Source organism: Pavona decussata, unplaced genomic scaffold, assembly GCF_977016875.1.
Source record: "Pavona decussata unplaced genomic scaffold, jaPavDecu1.1 SCAFFOLD_439, whole genome shotgun sequence".
Taxonomy (NCBI): Eukaryota; Metazoa; Cnidaria; class Anthozoa; order Scleractinia; family Agariciidae; genus Pavona; species Pavona decussata.
Window position 1 is genome coordinate 139,072 of NW_028145794.1, and position 21,826 is coordinate 160,897.

The following is a 21,826-nucleotide window of genomic DNA, read 5'->3' on the forward strand; positions in this document are numbered from 1 at the left end:
TCACCTTGGTTACTTTAAGAAAACCCATGATAACGCTTCACGAGGGAAAACCCCAATAACTTGAAACTGTTGCTGCAAGAAAAAAAGGATCAACTTATTAGATGTCCTTTAATGCACTAAATATTTAGTGGCATCAGCGATGAATTTTCTTAATTTTATTCTTTTGTGTTGCTTTACCTTTCATTACACACTGTTTATATTTATATCATCCCAAGAAAAGTGAGGTGGCTTAAATGGATTTACTGACGTTAAAACTATACAAAAACCGTGGGAAAAGAAAAAAATTTAACTTTAAATTTACACTGCGTAAAACTGATAATAAATGTATACGATTCGCAGTTGTAAAACTAAATTTGAAAAAAATAATAATAATAATTTCTGCCAGTACTAGCTAAACCTCTAATTAACTTTTTAAAGTTCAGGTTTATTTTCCCTGACATTTCAATTTATTTTTTTGTGTATATATTTATTTAAGGTCTTTCATTTTGCAGGAGCTACAACAGCTGTGTTTATAATTAGTTTCGGTTTGTGCTTTGTTGCCAATGACTTTTAAGGCATTAAAAAACTACTTTTAAATACCGACTCAAGCAAACGTTAATTAGAAAGAAAAGGCGCAGGATTGTAGAGATGCTAAGCTGACTTATTAAAAATCTTCTCTTTCATTTATCAGTCCAAAGTTGACATCTAATAAGGATCGACTTTGATAAACATTTTTAAAGGGAAATTAAAGGTAAAAAAATATTGCACGGCGCGACGTTTCGACGACTTCGTGTCATCATCGCCAAATGTGAACAAATTTACATAGGAGGCATAAATGTACAGAAATATAACTGTGAAAAGGCACATGTTAATTAAGTTCAAGTATAAGAACGGAAGAAATTTGACAGTTTTCGCGTGGATAGAGTCCGCTTGAGTGTTTTCTATTGTTTCATTTTTATTATTATTATGATTATTATTATTTTTTTTAATTTTTTGCTTGTGTGTTTAGTGCTGGTCTTTTTTTTTTTTTCTAAACAAGGGCATTTCAAAAATTTAACACTCAAGCTTCCCTCAGCATTTCTTAAAAAAATTTATTAGAAATTCTTCTTCCCTTTAACAAAAATTAATGTTAACATGCATAGTGTGTTTTCAGCTGAAAGCTCGTTTAAAACGTTTTAAGGTGGCCAAACAATGTGAAATTGGAAATTTGCTTTGTTAAACAAATAACCTGTCACCGTTTCCACCTAACCACTGTTAATAAAATTATTCCAGAGGTTCATTTGTATGGCCTGAGGGAAGAAATTCCGCTTGGAACATGGGAAGAGCGCACGCAACAACAGACGAAACGCAGCTGGGAAATCCGAGAGATCACGAAAGTCTGGCCAGCTCCTTTCAAAGACCAAAAAACGAAACTTTCTAGGTTTCGAACCATCTTTTGTTTGTTTACAATCGGTACCACCAGAACAAAAGTAATATTGTGTAGTTGTGAAATTGCGATTGACTTGGAAGCATGAAATTTCCTCGGCACAATATGTTGGCAAGTTGTAATTTGCTGCTGCAATTTGCAATCTTCATAACCGGTGAGTGACCTGCTGAAATATTGATTTGCTCTCGGTTCCGTTAGGAGCAGGTTCCTACCATATCTTGTTGTTAATTAATATCTTTCTAGGTGCCCGCCTTAAGTTGGAACATGCGAATTTGTTTATTTTTATTTCATTTCTTTATAAGGGGGGTTTTAATGAAAAAGATATAGAAAATTGTTGATAGCAATGAACAACTTTAGGATTCAAACCTTCCCTCGTCTCGTGATAATTTAAGAGCTTGAAAGCCATATTTTTGAAACTAAAAAATCCTGGGAATTAAACTAATCGACTCGAGTATCAACAGCAATACCTTCCAGCATCTGACAGTCCTCTGTGGATTCCCTTGCCTTATAAGGATCAAAAATCTTCCGACGCGGTTCGAAGACAACTTAATGACCTTGAAGAAAAATCAATGATGATCTGCAAGCAATCTTTACAGGCGAAAAGATTCTGACGACCTAAGAGAAACGGATTGAAAGTCTTCCTTAGTTTACCAACAGAATGTTTTATTTGAGTTTGCATGTGATCTGTGTGCGGCAAGTTATTTCTGTTACACGTGCTGCTACCTCCTCCATCGTGTAGAGGAACACAAACAAGCCGTAATTGGAAAGCATTTCAGGGACGAGCATTATATAAGACGGATGAACCTTCATGAGAACTTCAAAATTAGGTTAATTAAGATTAATGCAGAGGGAAGCTTCAGTGTTTAAAATTTGAAATGTTCATGAGTAGAAAGAAAAGACCGACACTAAGCACGCAAACGAACTTCAGCCGCACGACACTCTTCCGTTCAAATGCTTGATTTTAATTTACATGTAGCTTTTCACACTTTCATCTCTATAAAAATATAGATGCTACCTATGTTAATTTCTCCATATTTGATGACATGAAGTTGCCGAAGTGTCAAGAAGCGTTAATGTCGTAAATTTTCCTTTTAGCTAATTGTCAAATTCTCTGGTCACGAAATGATCCAGCAAAAACTATTTCGTATTAAATGAAGCTTAACGTCAATACCAAACTTGCAACAACATAGGACGATGCTAGAGCGACGTTTCTCGCTTGGGAATAACGAAGGTTTTTTCGGACAATAGGCCTTATCACGGTTTTCGACGCCATTTTGACGGGTAGGCAAACAGGGTCGAAATAAGAGTGTTTGTATGGAAATCCGATGTCAAATAATTTTCATAAAACATCGCTTCTGAAAAATTCATCAATTGGAAACTTTTGGCACTAGAAAAAGGATTTTAAGAACAAAATTGGAGAGATGTAGCTGTGACAGAAAGCGTCCAGTCGTGTTTGGAACTTTCCATACATTTGTCTTTATAGCGAACTAGCCGTGAACTGCTGCTAAAAATAGTTCGCGGGAAAAATACAGGGAAATGTATGAGACATTTCTCATCCTAATATTAATAGGCTTTATAAAATTCCCTGGAATGAAGATCACAATTGTTAAGGATGCAGCAAGTGGATCTGAATAAACTCACCGAATTTGATTTAAATTTTCCAATTTCGCATCCTATTTAAGCCGTCTGTCGTCTGCTACCCACCTTCCACTATCCGCTATCCGCCGTCAATGACGGAGGCGGAGACATTGGTCATCTTCACTTGCCATCGACCATTCTGGGTTTCATCAAGAGAAAACGAAGGAAAATCACTACTGAAAATGGTTGTCAACCTACTTTTCGGTAATCGGAAGTCGGATGAAACATTCTTCCTCCGATATATTACATGAAACTAAGTTTTAGTTGCACAAATAAGTTCAGTATTTAACGCAACACTTCTTTCTCAGTACAACTACAACATTTATCTACGTTTATCGTTTATTGACTACCTGAGGTTTGTGAAAACGGACTACTGAAGATCGAGTCTGTCGTAGAAAGACTGTGTAGGTCCAGACGGTGTAAACAGGACAAGTCTGTAGTTCATGAATTAACCTTTAATCAGAAATACGTGTATTCTTGTCCTCCACAGGGTGTGTGTGTCTTTGCAGCAGCATTAATACATTATTTCTATCTTGTTGGATTTGCCTGGATGTTATTTGAGGGAATTTACTTGTATCTGATGGTGGTCAAAGTATTTAATACCGTGATCAGAATGCGCCTGTTTTATTCACTTGCCTGGGGTATGTGTAAATGTTATGCTAATTTTAGGAAATAGAAAATGGCACGCCAAAATGATGGGTTTTCGCAGATTTCGAAGGTTTATGTGAGCCCAGTCCTATTTAAAAATGCTTAGAGGAATAAAAGGAACTTGTAGAAACCAATCATTCGTTGTCCTTCTGTACAAGTACAGGAAAAATATGTTCCATTCTCTTGTGCTTGTGCTTATGCTTGTGTCATTGCGTCGCACCGGTTTACACGTAGGTTTCTTGTGCTTATGCTTGTGCTTATGCTTATGCTTGCGTCGTACGTGTAAACCAGACTTAACTACTTTTAGTGTGACGCGCCTTACTGTGGCCAGACAACAAACTTTTGCTTGCAAGTAGGCCAATCAGGATACGCGAAGTCCAACAGGCAAGTAACGCGTCAACGAATTATTGAAAACATGTCGTTTTGTATTTTTTGAACAAGGAGAAAGACATCCTGACTGGCTAACTTATAAAAAATAGTTTGTTGGGTGGCCACGGTAAGGCACGTCGCACTGTAAGAGTGTTTCTATCGCAACAACAGAATCAACATGTAAAGTTCTAGGGTCAGCACGTGACTGTGGGAGGTCCTCCAGCAGCACGGGTCACTTAAGTCTTCGCTTTCCAATAGCTCCTGCAACTCTACGAAAACTGCGAAAAAATTCAAACTTATTGTATTTATTATTCAACACATTGAAACACTGCCCACATATGGTCATGATTCACTGATATCCTACGATATAGGTAATTTCATGTGTCGGGGAGAAAATGGCAAAGAAAATATCGTTTCCAGCTTTTCAGCAATAACTGACTGTGTTTTGTTAGCAATGTGTTGAATGATAAAATAACAACAATAAGAAAACAATTATCCTGCTCAATTGTGCGGAATATCTCCTAATTTTAGCCAGCTCGGCCTACGGCATCGTCGGCTGAGTATTAGGCGAGATTTCGCGAGATTTCGCAGGATAATAGCTAATTTTACACTTTTGTACTAAGTGACATGGCCTTGGATTGTACGCGAGGCTTGGGGATGACCTTGTTTTGATACAAACCTCACAGTTTTTCATATATAGATCATGCAGTTCTTATGCTAACTAGTTTGCATTTACATATGAAAGGCAGTTAGGTTACTGCCAGTTGGTTTGTGTTGAAAAGTGACAATTTTGAAGTAGACAATTTCGGGGAAAAGTGACAAATAACGGAGGAATTGCACATCAAGTGCAAGGGTTTGATATAATTTCCTTTTCGAGACTGCGTTGAATAGGCTCGGAGAATTCTTAATTAGTTCAACGTCCTCGCCAATTTCTTCTCACTACAGGCGTTCCTGTTGTGATTGTGGTGCTGTCAATTGTGATTGCCACCAGCCAAGATGGCGGTATACACAGCTATGTACATGGCGACTTGTGAGTGAATTTCAGCCATTTATCAATTCCAATTCTCGATTTTCACTGTCACGCAATTAAAAAAAAATCGAAACCATTCCATGAATGAAGTCAAGAAATTGACATGGTATAGAGAATAAATAAATAAGGCATCTGTCCAAGTGTCAGGTCTGTGCGGCATTCCATACTCGAGTTATTTGACAAAATGTTCCACATAAATTTATAGAGCTTAGTATGGAGACGCCATGTTTGTGTCCCTCTGAGGGGCACAAACATGGCGCCCGGGAATAGGAAAAAACATCTGGAGTTCACTTTTGCCAGAAAAGATGTTTGTTTGCCCTTGTGAATTTTCGAATGTTTAGATTAATATTTCTCCTCAAACTTAAATTGTTTAGAATGCTGAAAATCACACGAAGAGTCATTTTTAAGATACGGAAAAGCTCTGTCACGGCCGTCCTCCTGATGTCACGCACGATGGAAATTCGGAAATTGAAACTGTTCTATTTTCAAAAGGAAGCACGACATCGAGCTAAGAAATTGTGAACAGACATATTTTTAGGTAATCTTTCCTTGAATGAAGGTAAAAATTTTGTAGGCCTCCCAGTTTTGAATTCTAGAATTTGATGACGTCACGTGAAAACCAAAAATGGTTAAAATGTACTGCAAAATAACGAAAAGTTAATTTAAGTTCAAGAAAGGGGTATGTTAAGCACGTCCTCGTGATGTTTAAGATTGAAGCTGTTTTTGAAGGTTTTAGTAGAGGTAGCCAATCCAGGCAGTTTCAAATGAAACTTTCGGTGATATATATCTTCTTAGTAATTCCCTAAAAACTTGATCTCAAATTTTTATTCGTAGTCGTATTCGTACTAGAATCTAAAGGCTTAAGCATACCCTTAATCTTTCGCATGTACGTAGGTTTGCCTTGCAATTACCACTCTTAGATAACTTTCCTTCTGTTAAGTTGATAATTTCTATAACTACTATGACCTCGGCGATCGGAGCAGCTAGTTTATTGTTCAGCTGATTATTGACTAGATACGCAACAACAATTTTTTGCGACATCCGCGCCCCCAAAATTAGAAAATCCAATAAGAAAAATAGTCCCACTGCAAAAAGCAAATGAAATAGAATATAACAAAACAAAACAAAAAAAATAAAGAATATATATACTGCAGAGAACTTTTGCAGAATAGTTTCGTTGAACGTGATTACACTATAATTCTACTGGCTCAAAAAGTAAAACCCGGGCGCATTGAGTAGAGAAATGATTGGATTGAGAAAGTAAATAACTTGGGAATTTTAAAGAATGCGAGGGAAACTCAGAGCAAAGTTATAATTATAACTGAGTTGCACTGGTTCGTTTCTGCTGTGCATCTATGCTGTTCATAGAAACATTACAGGGAGTTTTTAGTAGTATATGTCATGCATATCGATCAATGTTTATCAGTAGTGTATGCCTGGATTCTAAGGAACCCAAAACAATATAAACTCTTCATCCTCCTTCGGAAAGACTTTGAAAAATTACTGTTTCCTTCGTGTTGAAAATTTAAACGTTGAAGACGAGCTGGGAACACGATATGACAGACAAAACTGCTACTGGGTAAGCTTGAAAAATAAACAAATATTTCACTCGCATCTGGTTATGAACATAATGGCAACAAATAATACAGCATATATGTATGTTCACTCACCGGTCGTTAAGATTACAAACTGCAGTATGAAGTTACAGTTAGCCAACAGGTTTTGTTGGAAGAATTCCATACTTCTAAGTCAGTCGCAATATTCTAAAGTACACTTAAACTGGTACCAATAACTGTAAGCATACAAGTTCGTTTTGTAAGATCGACCGTATATCCAATGTTTCATTCTCCCAGCTACATGCCATCTGATCACGTGATATCGTTCTCTAAGGCGGAAATTATTTGCTCGTCTAGACATGTAAATTTACTTCTGGAATTATCTGACTAAAATTGATCAGTGGGTGAAGTTGACAGTGTTTTGTTTAACAAGCGCATCCACGATCGCAATAAAAATACAATTGTTTCAATGATATGTTCTTCTAGACATGTAAATTTACTCCTAAAATTGTCTGACTAAAATTGAACAATGGGTGATGTTGACAGTGTGGTTTGTTTAACGATCGCAATAAACATACAACTGTTTCACTCCCTTTAAGAATACGTTTATAGATAGTTTTCAATTGAAAACATACTACCTAAAATTGACGAGTCAGTTTTAGTTTAGAACAATAAAACCTGTATCGAGTGGACGCAAAAGTTTTCTCAGTAGGTAACTGGCGGACTTTTAAAAGTCATCCTTTTGTAACTCTTAAACTTCAGCTCAAAATATTCACAAAAAATAAATTTTATCCAACGCCAAACGAAAACGTAAGTTAAAGATCTAAGTTCGTGTTACGTGACTACTTTGCGATTATTCCAAATCGTTGAACTTTTAGAATGAACTATCCAGTAACAGAACAGGTGGGAAACGCGCTCAAGTTGAGACGGAAAATAAAAAATTTACAGTAATGTGCTTATGTTCTCCACAAAACTTTGAATTTGGCCATTTTACGTTGTTCTTTGGACTAGTACGGCGAAGAAATGTACCAAAATTTACAACGCAAATGCAGTTCCATGTTGTTTTGTGACATTCTCGGCGCCGTCGCCGTAGTAGCTTCTTAAACTAGGGAGCTTTAGCAATGGCAATGAGAACGTCAAAAAAGCAATAGGATTAATAATCAAAACGACAACTCTGCATGTGCATTACCATATTTTTTGGTTCATTTCTTTGCCGTCACTGCACGACTAGGACGTGAAATTTCCTGATGGGACGTTTTATGAAGGACGCACTAAACACGACGACGATTTTTTCTTTCTCTTTCTAAACTTCGGTTTGGTCTCCAAGAATTCAACCCCAGGAAATTTCACCTACATTTGAAATTTAAAGCGAGTTACGATAATCGCGACGACGTTTGAAAAACGCATATTTATTTGGTAAAGCCCCCTATTACCTAATGACGACGCAACGAGAACGTCAAAAGAGAAAAGCTTTCAGAAGCAAAACAATGACTTTTTTTAAATAGTGCATTTCTTTGGCGTCCGTTCTACAAGCAATCAAATAGTTCAAAGCTTTCGAAGAACGTGGTAACACGACCGTAAATGTTTCTTTCCCTTTCTGGCCTTAAACGCCGTTTGCCACTAACGCTTTTTCTTTATTTTACAACTTGAACGTGTTAGAATAATCGCGAAGTAGATAAGAGGACGTGAATATTTATTCCTAAGCGAAGTTTTCATTGGCGTTGGCGTCGTGCTTTCCTGACGTCCTTTTTTATCCAATCTTTCGAGCTTTTTCAAAAAAAAAAAAAAAAAGGAACAAAGCTTGTTTGTATGGTACTGTTTTTGAGACTGAGAATATAATTATTTTTCTTACAACTGGAAACGTTATTTTGAGCTTTTAAATTAACTTAATCCCGTCACAAAAAAGGAGGAAGGAAAAGAAGCTTGCCCTTGCCTAACGTGACTGGAATATAAAAGTTTTAGGTTCGTGTCCGATAATTGAGTTCTGTGACAATACCTTGGGCGCCAAAAACTGAAACTCAGTTTTATTAGTTATTAAATTCTAGGTAAGTTGTCAAACAAATGTGAATTAGAATTTAATAGTTTAGCAACTATGTCACACTATTTTCTCTGGTGCATGACGTTAGCTTAATTGTTCATGGCGCTCTGTTTTTAATAAAGCGCCCATTTTTCCCTTCTGATTCCTTCAAAACCAGGCTATTTTATTTTAAATCTTTTATTCTGGATTCTGTCATTTTTTATCTCATTATTATAATTTTTTTGAAAGCGTCATACTTTGTGAGCTAAATAAAATATTTTTGCTTATGTTAGAAGGACAAGCAGGTGTTTCAGCTGAAGCAGAACTCTCTTTTTAAGAACAATAATTGCGTCCCTTGAAGTCATATATATAAAACATAAAGCTTCCCACCAGATAAGGGTAAACAGTTATTTTCCTAGTTATTCTTGACAGAAATTAGACAACCAAGCGAATGTGTAAAGCTAACAATGAAAATATGAGCAGAAAGCGATCTGCATTTTAATATTAGTTTCTTTACACACCAAAGCAAACATAATGGTAAGCTTCAGTGTTCTATATACACCACGTATGAACTTGGAACCGAGAAGGATATCTTTATTTTTTCGGTAGTCGTGCGCAAGGACACGAACTTTTTACCTTCGGCAATTTGTGTACTGTGCAGGTACAAGATTGCCATGGGACACATGCGACCAACAATGCAAGAAATATCAAACATAAATAAGCAAATGACGCGTCTTCATTCCTCGGCTCCATCTTTTTCTTTTAAAAGGTATAGATTTTGGTTTTTTTCGCATATTACCCAAAATAAAAGAGCCCAATGAAAAAGGAAATTACACAAAAACGGTTTTTAAAGCTCGACAACTGCGAATTAAAATTATTTTTTGGGCTCGAGATTTATTACGTTTCTTCGACAATTAACCTGGTTTGTTTGACTTAAACTGGAATATGACTGAGTCACCTCCAATTTGATTCATAATCCTCTACTTGGGAGAAAGTTTTCGATTTAGAAAACCCAGTCTTCTTTTTTAGAAACAAAGGTCTCTGTCCCCCACTTTTTCAAGTGGACGACTGACCAGAAAAACTCTTAAAAGCGGTAGCCTGCGTCGCAGACTGATATATATATATATCGAGTTCTCTACAGGTATTAAGTGACAAGTCCGGCTGCAACGCAGGCTAAAAGGTGGATGCGCTTTCAAAGCTTGGTACCCAACCTGTCAACTGGACGCGTATCCATAGCCTTTTGTTCTGATTTCCAGAAGGCATAGACTTGGTAAAATCTATTTTTAGGATTCCATGCCCATTTTCTGTTCGGGAACATGTGAAGGCAAGCAACTTCTACGAGAGGTTGTCAAAACAATCTGTATTTGTGATGCCATTGGCTATCATATTAATATTGATATTTAAAAGAGATGCGTTGCTAAGGGAAAAACGCAGGACCTCTGTTCACTCTTGCCAAAACGATATCTGTAGCGTGACTGAAATGTTTTATCCTAGAAACTCATCCCCAGTTCTGGTAAAATCTTTCAAGAGTGCATTTGTATTTATTTATTACAAATTCTGGTTTGGGGCTAAAATGAGATATTCACCGTTGATTAAATGTTTTATTTAAGGAACTCTTTTTTCCCTCTCAATAGGCCATTTGCATTTTCTTTATTACGATGTTTTTTTGCTTGTTTGTTGTTGTTGCTGTTGTTCATTTTTTTTCCTCGTTTAACGGCAATTCAAGGAGGCGAAAATGTTCTTGGGAGAACACAGGAAACAGAAAATATAAAATTCCAGGAGATCTTATTCATTCATGCATCCTGGCGTAGACGGTTTGATCGCCCAACATGTCTATTGATAGATAAGTTTAGCTTATTTGCATATTGCTGACTAAACGGCCCCCCAATTACTAAATCAAAATTACAAATAAAAAATAAAGAAAAGAAAAATAGAAAAACATTTAGTGGTCCCTGTGCTATTTATTCTCATTGTTGAAAAATGTACGGAATAAGGTTCATGTTTCGATAATAAATTTTCAGCGTTCTGAAGTAATAACTAGATGAGTTACGATCGTTAGATTATATTTACGCTTCTGTTGCGTTGGTTATCAGGAAACAGCTGTAGCAAGCCATCGCTGCTCAAGGGCTTCCACTACTGGCTAGAAATTACCTTGTTAAGCAAAATAAAACGCCGTGACCACATGAAATGAATTCTGACCCTCACACTTTAGAGTATCTTCCACCGGCAAATAGCTTTCCCGAGTTCATCCTTTAAGCCGCGATATCACATAGATTATCTTTAATGACAGACGATTTTAATCATTGGGAGAATTTGTTTTTGAAGATCGTTCTCTTTGTTCTCATAACATGAGTATTTTAAGTTAAGATGATATTATTATGAAAACTAAGCTGCTAATATCTCTATTGGAACTTTAAGGGATAAATGTCTCGGTATAAGTGAAAACAGAGTCTTTCACCCATGTCAAATAATGATAACAAAAAGAAGAAGGAAAAGAATAATGATAGGAATAATAATATAAACAATAAAATAATAATAAATTATCAGTTCACCTTTGGAAAAAAATACAAGAACTTAATTTGACGACATAAGAGTAAAAGTTTGAAACAAACTTCAGAGAGAAGTCCTTGACGTACGCATAAGGAGGCACGTGGTGCTTCAATCATTTATAAGATTTTTTTTTTTTTTTTATTTATTGATCGGAATTGGACTTGAATTTTTTTTCTAAAATAAGGTAGAAGGTGTTATGCGAGGGAATTTGGGATTCTGATGAACTACTGATCAAGCCGCCACATACTGGATCTTCTGAGGACGATTAACTTGATACACAGTTGCGTTACAGCAATCAAGGAGGGAAATCAATAACAAAGACATAGACCAGATTTTTTTGTCGATTGCGTGGAAAGGAATTTCCTTGTCTGTCGATTGCTGTAAATATAGCCAATATGGACTTCATAAGCATACGAGCTATAAGGTTTCGAACTTTTTAAAAAGGTCTTTAACGATGGAATCCCCCAAAACAACCGATTCAAACCTCCGTTTCCGTGCTATTGACCTTTAGAGCAGTTAGCAACGAGCCTTTAACAAATCCCAGTAGTGCACCTCAGTACGGCGTTGACTTGCAAATGGTGGGAAGTAGGTCCAAAGGAAAGGCAGATTGGTGCGTCGTCAACAAATTCACAAGCAAAAGGTAGATAACGGGAAACAATGCTAAAAAAAACCCAGAAAATATAGAGAATAAAAAAGATTAGACCCGTTTATATTACCTGCCTCAGAAAATTCGGCAGTAAGATTTAAGCCATCAGATGTGTTTTCACCGGTGAGGACAAGCTTTTTTCCAACAGGAAAAAATACCTCAAACGATTTGTGAGCTGAGCCAAGTTGTTGTAAGTTCTAAAAACGTGCCAGATCACTTGGTATCAAAAGCAGCGTTGAAGTCCAACAGCACAAGACTTTCACTTCGTTGTTGTCCATACTCATTACGACATCATTTTGAATTTACGGAAACCAGGCTGGAATGTTGAAAGAGGGAGCATTAGCCCCGTTCTCTCTTTAACAATCAAAGCCGCCACCAGTTTCTCAGATAGTCGGAGATTATTTGATACAATCATTAAGACAAAAAAAAAAAAAAAAGAAAAAAGAAAGAAAGAAACGAAAACGAGCCATGTGCAAAATAATGACTTATCTGAATCATTTAAAAAAATGATTACACGATAAAATAGACAAAAGAGAATTCGATTTCTTTTATTGCACTTTGAAATAAAGGGATGTATTACTAAATTTTTGAATTACAAAGAAGATCGATATGTACTATAGAACTTTTTTATCTAGTGGATATTTTTGTGGTCGTTTCTTAATCCCAACTAGAGACGACAGGATTTTTTCTTCTACATTTCCCAAAATTTGATTTTGGCGCGTTTTGCTGCCTTCGATTGAATGAGACTTCACCAAATTTTAAAGATTGTTTTCATTTCGCCGAAGCGCTTGAATTACGCTTTTTGGAGTTTTTCCATAGTCTTTGACTCTTTTTTTCGCTGATTTTAAGTTTCGTTGGCTGTTCCTGTATTCCAAAAGGAACGTTCCTCTAGTATGGACTGTTCCTCGTTTTTGTGTTCCTATTGACTATAAGAGGACCAGATGTTTTACAAAGTAGGAACAAAACGTTCACTCTAGTGTAAAAGAGGAATATTTCGTTCCGAGTTCCCAATTGTAAATGGAACATATTGTTCTCAAATTGACAAATAAGGACTGTTTTGTTCCGAGTTCCTATCTGTAAATGGAACACATTGTTCCCAAATTGGTCATTTAAGACTTTTTTGTTCCGAGTTCCTATCTGTAAATTGAACGCATTGTTCCCAAATTGGTCATTTAGGACTGTTTTGTTCCGAGTTCCTATCTGTTAATGGAACACTTCGTTCCCAAATTGACAAATAAGAACTGTTTTGTTCCGAGTTCCTATCTATTGATGGAACACATTGTTCCGAAATTGATAAATAAGGACTGTTTTGTTCCAAGTTCCCAACTGTAAATGGAACATATTGTTCTCAAATTGATAAATTAGGAGTGTTTCGTTACGAGTTCCTGTCTGTGCACGGAACACATTGTTCCCAAATTGATAAATAAGGACTGTTTTGTTCCGAGTTCCTATCTGTGCACGGAACACATTGTTCCCAAATTGATAAATAAGGACTGTTTTGTTCCGAGTTCCTATCTTTTGATGGAACACATTGTTCCCAAATTGGTCATTTAGGACTGTTTTGTTCCGAGTTCCTTTCTGTTGATGGAACACATTGTTCCCAAATTGGTCATTTAGGACTGTTTTGTTCCGAGTTCCTCCCTGTGAATAGAACATATTGTTCCCAAATTGGTCGTTTGAGAACAGATTTTGGACCATTTTTCTACGCATTCCCATTTTGTTCCCAAATTAAGGTGGCCTTTGGGAATGAGGCAAACAATAAGGCGCGCTCAGACCTGCTTGGGCGAGTTTGGTGGCATGTCACTGTCAAGAATTTTGCACAATAGTAATGAGGGCGGGCAAGTAAGGGCATGCTTTGGCAAATACAAACATATATGCAGTTCCTTTGCTCGTCATCGGCTCCTCGGTTATGGTTCAGATTTAAAGGAGATCGTGTTGACTAGATGCGCTTAAAAGGCAAAATGAGCAAGAAGTATAAAGTCGATTGGTCGGATATCGATGGAGCGTCGCCCAAACCGAAACGGCTTCACTTGGAAAAAGATGAAACCGACAGCTTGTATCACTGCCCAATACAAGAGTGCGACCATGGTGGATTTCAAAGTCAAAGAGGGTGCAGAAAACATGTTTATAACAAGCACAGTTGGTTCTTTTATTTTGATGAAAAGCCCAATTCGAAAGAAATCACAGATTCGCAAAATGTTCCGATGGTGAAACCAATTCAAGTTCAAACAACTGAAACCACAAAGCATGCCGTAAAGTTACTTCCTTCATTTTCATTATCGTGTGACATTGCCGACGTATTCACGAAATGGTTGACGGGAAGTGGTGGCGGTTACAAGAAGGATCGCGCAGCGCAACAAATAGTTACAAGATGCTTTAAGCTTCTTAGATTTTGTTGTGAAGACGAGGAAGAGTTGACTTTTGACGTGGTGGACTTTAGTTTATGTTCTCCAAATTTGTTGTTCAAGTTTATCGACTACTTACAAAACGAATGCAAGCTCGGCCATGGTGGGCGTTTAGGCTACATATAGACGCTATTTCTGAAATGATCGACTTCAGAAAACTTCACGGTGCATCAGAGGCAGTCTTTCAAAAGTTCTCTGCAACAGAGTTGTACCTCAAACGAGCGAGAAAAACAGTTGCAAAGATGATGCGATTGCAGTGGACACAGGACCTAGACATTGAAACACTGGAAGCAAGAGGCCACTGGGCAACAATGGGGGAGTTGTTGGAAGTCGTGAAATTCCATCTGCCGCGCTACGAAAATACCGGGAAGATTTGCAAATCGAGTCCAGCTCGAGTTAACCCCTCGGACTTGATATTTGCCACGAAATTCGTAGCCATGTATCTGTTCATCAAAGTGAAGGGGTCACGTCCTATGACTTATCAATATTTGACGGTGGACATGATTGATACAGCTAAGGAAAAGGGTGGATTCATTGATCAGAAAACGTTCAAGACTGCTGGAAAGTATGGCTTTGACTCTTTGATTCTTTCCTATTCAATTATGCAAGTGCTCAATGGCTACATCTCGTACGTTAGACCTTTGCTTAAACCCAAGTGTGATTTCGTTCTCGTCAACAGAAATGGAGGCCAACATGGTAAATTGGGCGAGATCATGAGCAAACTGGTGTTTGATGCAATTGGAAAGTACATCCATCCCACGCGTGTTGAGACGCAGAGCCTCAATCAGCTCACTAGCGGAAGAGCAGAGCATTTTGTCGGAAGACCAAAAACACAGCTCTGCCGTTGCTAAAGTTCACCGTCAAAAGCAACGATCCCGAGAAGTTGCTTTGAAGGGTCACGAGTGCCTACAGAAACTTCAAGGCGCCAAGGGATCAGACGTGGACGAAGACGTCAACGCAAGACTCGGCGATTCAACTTCCAACGCCGGGCTTTCTGTTGAACCAGTGGAAAATGTCAACACCTCCCCCAAAAAGGACGCCCTGCCTAAAAGAATCTTGCGCTCTCCGAGGAACATTCGTCATGTTTTGAAATTCACAGCAGAAGAGGACTATTTTCTAAAGGAAGGAATAGCTAAGCACGGATTTGGACAGTGGACAGCGATATTGAGAGATCTAGATTTCAGGTTTCAGGAGGGTAGAACTGCCGATTCTCTTAAGAAAAGGGCTGCCTCGAAAATACCGTTGAGCGAATAAAACAACAACAACAAAAACAACAACAACAACACTGCAAATGTAGTCAACGACGCAATCTTCATTTTAATTCTCTCTCTCTCTCTCTCTCTCTCTCTCTCTCTCTCTCTCTCTCTCTCTCTCTCTCTCTCTCTCTCTCTCTCTCTCTCTCTCTCTCTCTCTCTCTCTCTCTCTCTCTCTCTCTCTCTGTCTCTCTCTCTCTCTCTCTCTCTCTCTCTCTCTCTCTCTCTCTCTCTCTCTCTCTCTCTCTCTCTCTCTCTCTCTCTCTCTCTCTCTCTCTCTCTCTTTTTTCCAGTGGCCATTTTCTATCACCATTCACAAACACACTGATGTAGATAATGTAATAATTTTATCAAGCCGACCTAACCTAGCCGTACATGTTCCAGTTCCAACTGTGTGTGTAATCACCCAAAAACAAACTCTAGGTAATGTTGAACAAACTCGAGCATTCATTTTACATTTTCTCTGTGTCTCAGTGTTTCTCTATTTCTGCTGCTGGCTAAAATAGCTCAGAGTTGTTTTGCGTGGCTTCTTGTCCCTGACTTGAGTTCGTTCTCCAGACTTGGTCTTTTTCGTGAAGTTGATTACTAGGTGCAGACGTTGTTAATTGCACTTTTTCATGACAAAAGGGGTAACAATCATCTGGTACAGTTAAGGTCGTTGTTGATCATGTTGTTACATTTCGAAAAAAAGATGACAGTGAAAATTTGTCCATAAATCTAAAATCACTGGGTGAAGGTTGTTTTGTCCGCAAATACCGTGAAATCCGCCCTACCTACAGTTTTCTTCGAAGAGCAAGAACTTCCACTCTCTGACAATGTGCTAGTTTACCAGCAGAACATTTTTCACAGAACTGTTAGATAAATGTTATTTATAGTCCCTTTTCTAACTGTAACTGTCTTCCAGTGAACATTGTAAGACATCTTCAGTGTAAAAGCGAAGTATTAAGTCATATTGCATTTTCATAGTTCTGATGTAGATCACATAAGGCAAAACAAACGATTAAAGCAACACGTGTCGATGTAGTTCGTTAGACTCTATGACACACTGCTTACATTATTTTCCCATGATAATACGTGGCAATTAGCAGTCGAACTCTATTGAAGCAGCCCAAGTTTATTTTCTTGTTTATTTCACACTCGTTACGGACTTTACTAAGCATCGCACATCAAGAAATAAAAGTCTTGATTACTAGGTGCAGAAGTTGTTAATTGCACTATTTCATGACAAAAGGGGTAACAATCATCTGGTACCGTCAGGATCATTGTTAATCATGTTGTCACATTTTGAAAAAAAAAAAAGATGGCAATGAAAATTTGTCCAAGAATCTAAAATCACTGGGTGAAGGTTGTTTTGTCCGCAAATACCGTGAAATCCGCCCTACTTACAGTTTTCTTCGAAGAGCAAGAACTTCCACTCTCTGACACTGTACTAGTTTACAGCAGATTTTTTTTTTTTTTTCATGGAACTGTTAGATAAATGTTGTTTATAGTCCTTTTGCTAACTGTAACTGCCTTCCAATGAACATTTTGAGACATCTAAAAGAGAGGTATTAGGCTATGTTGCATCAGTCATATTACGCAAAATCCGTGAAATCCACCCTAACACCACAGTTTTCTTGCTGGTCTTTGAACTTCCAGTTTGAAGTGGCAGTTGACAGGCTGATATCTTTTTCTAAAATACGGCGGATTTTACAGATTTTACGAATGTTTAGAATAAGCATGATTAAATACTTCCCTTTTTAACTGCAAGGATCTTATATATCTTATAATATATTAATATATTCTCTTCTTAGATACTTACAGTATAAAAGAGGAGTATCAAATGACATTTGAATGTACGATTTCCGTAAAATCCGTGAAATCCACCCTAAATATAGTTTTCTTGCTGGCCTTTGAACTTCCAGTTTTGAGTGGCAGTTGACAGGCTGATATCTTTTTCTAAAATACGGCGAATTTTACGGGATTTCACGGATATTTGGAATATACATAATTTAATACTTCCTTTTTTATCTGTAAGTATCTAATATATATTAAATATATATGATATATTAATATATTCTCTTCAAAGATCCTTACAGTTTAAAAAAGGAGTATTAATTGTTATTTGTATGTACAATTTCCGTAAAATCCGTTAAATCCACCCTAACTAGAGTTTTCTTGCTGGTCTTAGAACTTCCAGTTTGAAGTGGCAGTTGACAGGCTGATATCTTTTTTTTTAAACACGGCGGATTTTACGGGTTTCAGGGATATTTAGAATATATGCATTATTTAATACTTCCTTTTTCAACTGCAAGTATCCTATATGTATTGTAATATATAAACATATTCCCTTCTTAGATATTTGCAGTTTAAAAGAGGAGTATTAAATGATATTTGTATGCACATTTGTATGTACAGTTTTCTTGCTGGCCTTTGAGGTTGCAGTTGACCTGCTCATTTGTTTCCTTAAATACGGCGGATTTTACGTATTTGGCAGTTTTCTGAGAGTTCCCTTTCAAAAAGTGAACTTTAAAATAAGAGAGGACTGTTTCGGACCTCTTTGTTCGTTCTCAGAGTTGCAAGGACATCTATGGAATTGGTGCTTTTAAAATCAGCAAGCAAACTCAACGAAAATCAAAAGCACTCCAAACCTAATGGTTGCCATCACCTTTGTCCAACTACACTGCTAGAAATTAAACAGATAAGAAACATTACGCCAAGATGTTTTGCTCAAAAAATCACACGGAACAAAAATTTTGGGAAACGACCTTCTTCGTCTTCTTCTTCTTCTTCTTCTTCTTCTTCTTCTTCTTCTTCTTCTTCTTCTTCTTCTTCTTCTTCTTCTTCTTCTTCTTCTGCTGTTCTTCTTCTTCTTCTTCTTCTTCTTCTGCTGTTCTTCTTCTTCTTCTTCTTCTTCTTCTTCTTCTTCTTCTTCTTCTTCTTCTTCTTCTTCTTCTTCTTCTTCTTCTTCTTCTTCTTCTTCTTCTTCTTCTTCTTCTTCTTCTTCTTCTTCTTCTTCTTCTTCTTCTTCTTCTTCTTCTTCTTCTTCTTCTTCTTCTTCTTCTTCTACTGTAAAAGGGAAGGAGGAGTCCCTTATCCCCCTCCATAACTCCCATAGAATTTAAAAGACCTAAAATAAAAAGAAATAAAAGATAAATAAAATAAAATAATAACGGTTCTTAGTACGCATTTACCGAGGCTCAATGTGTTGGCATAATTACATGGAAATTAAAAACATCACAGCTAAAAATAAACTTTTTAAAACATAACTCTAAAAAGATGCCTACAGACGAAAAGATTGACTGCAAATTTATATAGCGACAATGTCTACTATGAAAAATGATTCATAGTTAGTAAGAGGCTAAAAAGTAAACGGGCTTTAAACATCGAGACTGACTCTGAATTTCTGGCCTCAGTTGTTCAAAGGCCGGATAACTTTATCCGCTGGATAAGGCACTATTCAAAATATACTTCACATTAAACGTTGTCCAAGGTTTTCGTACACTACCAAACTCTACTGTGGTTAGAGTGTGCATATTCGCTTGTACAAGAGGAAATACTAAAATCTTTGCACAGATTGAAACTGTCGGATAGTGACTTATCCACAGGATAAAGTTATCCGGCCTTTGAACGACTGGAGCCTGATGGTTAGGGATAGTGTGTCCCTCAGTGTTGGGGCAGCAACAGAAAGTCACAGTCCCCATAGGTAGAGATGGCAGATCTTGGGACTGTGAATGCTGACCCCGAGAAATTGGAGAGTGGTTGCGATTTAAACACTGTTGCCAAAAATAACTCTCTATAAACGATGATAAAGCTAGACTTGAACATACTGAGCACCATCCCAGTGAGGCCTAACCTAGTTGCAAGCCTGTTGATCCAAGGTGTCGAAAGCTGCCGGAAGATCGAGCAACACTAGGCGAACCTCTCCTTTATAATAGGATATCGTTTTGTACAGGCAATAGCGTAGTTTTAGTGCTGTAGAACTCACGGCTAGCTGATTGTAGGCTAGGATAGAAATTGTTGTCAATAAGATAAGTAATGACGACACTTGGAAAATAGATAGTGCGCCCAACGCTCCACGTGATAACGGGAAATAATGAAGTTACACGACGTGAACATTGCGTCACGAGTTTCAAATCACGGGCACCTTGGCTCTACCTGTTGAGTTTCTGGATTTTCCTAAAACTTTCCCAAAGCACCAAATTGACCAAACGTAACCCAAACCAATTCAAAAATCACAAGAATGAGCTAAAACATAAACGTCACTCTAAGAAAGTGTAATTTTTCTTCATGAAAAAATTAATAGTAATGTTCTAGGGATATTATTCATACAACGATCTTTCGAGCATCGGAATTTCTTTTTCCCAGTTTGCCTGTGTCACTACTGAATAAAATATCATTCCCAGGAATATTCTAATTTCTGAAAACCTGTATGGCAAAATTGGTTGCAATGATAACTTCTCAAACTCATTAATAATTCATGAAGAGAAAACAAAGGAAATCACTACCGTGAAGGAGGTTTGGAAATGTGATCTTAATTATCATAAAATTTTGTGAACTTTTGCTTCGAATTTCTCCAAGAATTATCAATAGTTTGAGAAGCTATATCAGACACTCGAAAGAGTGTTTCCTCCTGTTTCCAAACACCTCGAAGTTGGTTAAGAAAAACTCGGCTGCGCCTCGTTTTTCCAACCTACTTCTCAGTGTTTGGAAATTGGAGGAAACACTCTTTCTTGTGTTTGATCTATTACTACACATGCCGTGAATACCGACCTAGCACATCAAATTGTACCCAGATAAATTATTGAATCGGTATCGCTATCGGTTTCGGTGTCGGCGGAGACTTTACTCAATGTTCCTTACAAGCTAGCTTGAATAAAGAAATAGACCTACTTAAGAACATTCCTAAAAGTAGCCAATCGGAACCTTTTTTGCATTTAAGCAACCGGCGTTACTCTGGTAACGCGCTTCGGTTCTGCTCTTTTGACATCTACCTTTTTACGATATATATCGAGTCTGATAACCACTCACTGCCAAAACTGCCAGCAATTTGATTTTATGTAGAATAAACTGCTGTCTACTCTTTTAATTTTTACACTCTGGGAACATTACAAAACGAAAACAAAGCAAAAATGAATGTTATGATTGTTTAATATGCTGCAGTTTTGTAAGAAACGGAAAATAAAACTGAGATAATAAACCGGGTAAATTTATGTTTTCAAACACTTGAAAATAATTTTGATACCCATGTAAATTGCTTGGAGAAATGGATATTTGTCAAGGGAAGTGTTATGTTTTCCACCGTAGTTTTCCCTGACAAGAGGGCCTTGCCGTTCTTCATCGTCATCATCATCATCATTATCATCATCATCATTTATTTGCCTTACTACGTAATAACAAAAAGAAATAATCCAATTTACAAGTCAAGGTAATGGCAAGCAGACCTCAAGAAATCAGGATAAAATAAGAGAGGCCACCTTGGTTGAAATTAATAAATAATAAAAATATGGTGCTGAATTATGGCTTGGTCAATTTATGATTTTACAGATAAAAACTGCAACATTTTTTCCTTAAAGGTGAAAAAAACTAGATGAATAAGTCAATTGATATTGGGAGAGAGTTCCAGATTTTGGGACCTTGGTAAAGGACTGTAAATTGCTTAAGATTTGTGTGGCAAGAATGCGATCGATGGTGGTTGGCTTTTCTGGTGCCATAATTTTACACTTGGCCACTTGTTAAAAACAAATTCAGACACATTGGAGGTAATAATTGATTTTGATTGATTTTAATTGAAAGATTTCTTTTTTTTTTCACTTTGCATTTCTAACGCAAAAGGAAGAGGCAGTATAGGGAGAAGTTGAAGGAACGAAATCTAGACGGAATCCGCAGACGAAAAGAAGTAGAATATGTCTTCATCCCCTGGAACACTCCTGACGTATCCTTTACAAAGTTAAGGACACAGTAAAATTGAAGTCCTTTTTCCTACCTGTTTCTGAGAATTCTGATTTCGACTAATATAATGTATAGATATTAATTTATTTTTGTTAGTCTTCGGACTAAGAACTTTATTCGAGCCTAAATAAGAAACATGGATTATTTTTGTAATATTTATTCTTTAGATGGAATATTTATAACTTACATCGTTTATAAAGGGTTTTTTATGTCAGGTATATATAGCATTATATTTCTTGTATTTAAACTTAGAATGCAAACGCGGAGAACTACTACAGGAGAAATGACTTGGAACTCCTTCGGTGCAGACATCATAACATTAATTATATTTTTGGTCTTCTCTGCAAAATATGTTAACTTGTTTGTGTGCTTGTGTGT

At 37.0% G+C, this 21,826-nt stretch overlaps 1 long non-coding RNA gene across 1 annotated transcript; it reads left to right on the forward strand.

Moving 5' to 3' along the window:
* The first annotated feature begins 1,290 nt into the window (after positions 1–1,290).
* Positions 1,291–21,799, forward strand: LOC146450589 (uncharacterized). The gene is made up of 3 exons (XR_014860272.1): positions 1,291–1,559; positions 3,534–3,684; positions 21,332–21,799. It is a non-coding gene; the product is annotated as an uncharacterized LOC146450589 (long non-coding RNA).
* The last annotated feature ends 27 nt before the right edge of the window (positions 21,800–21,826 follow it).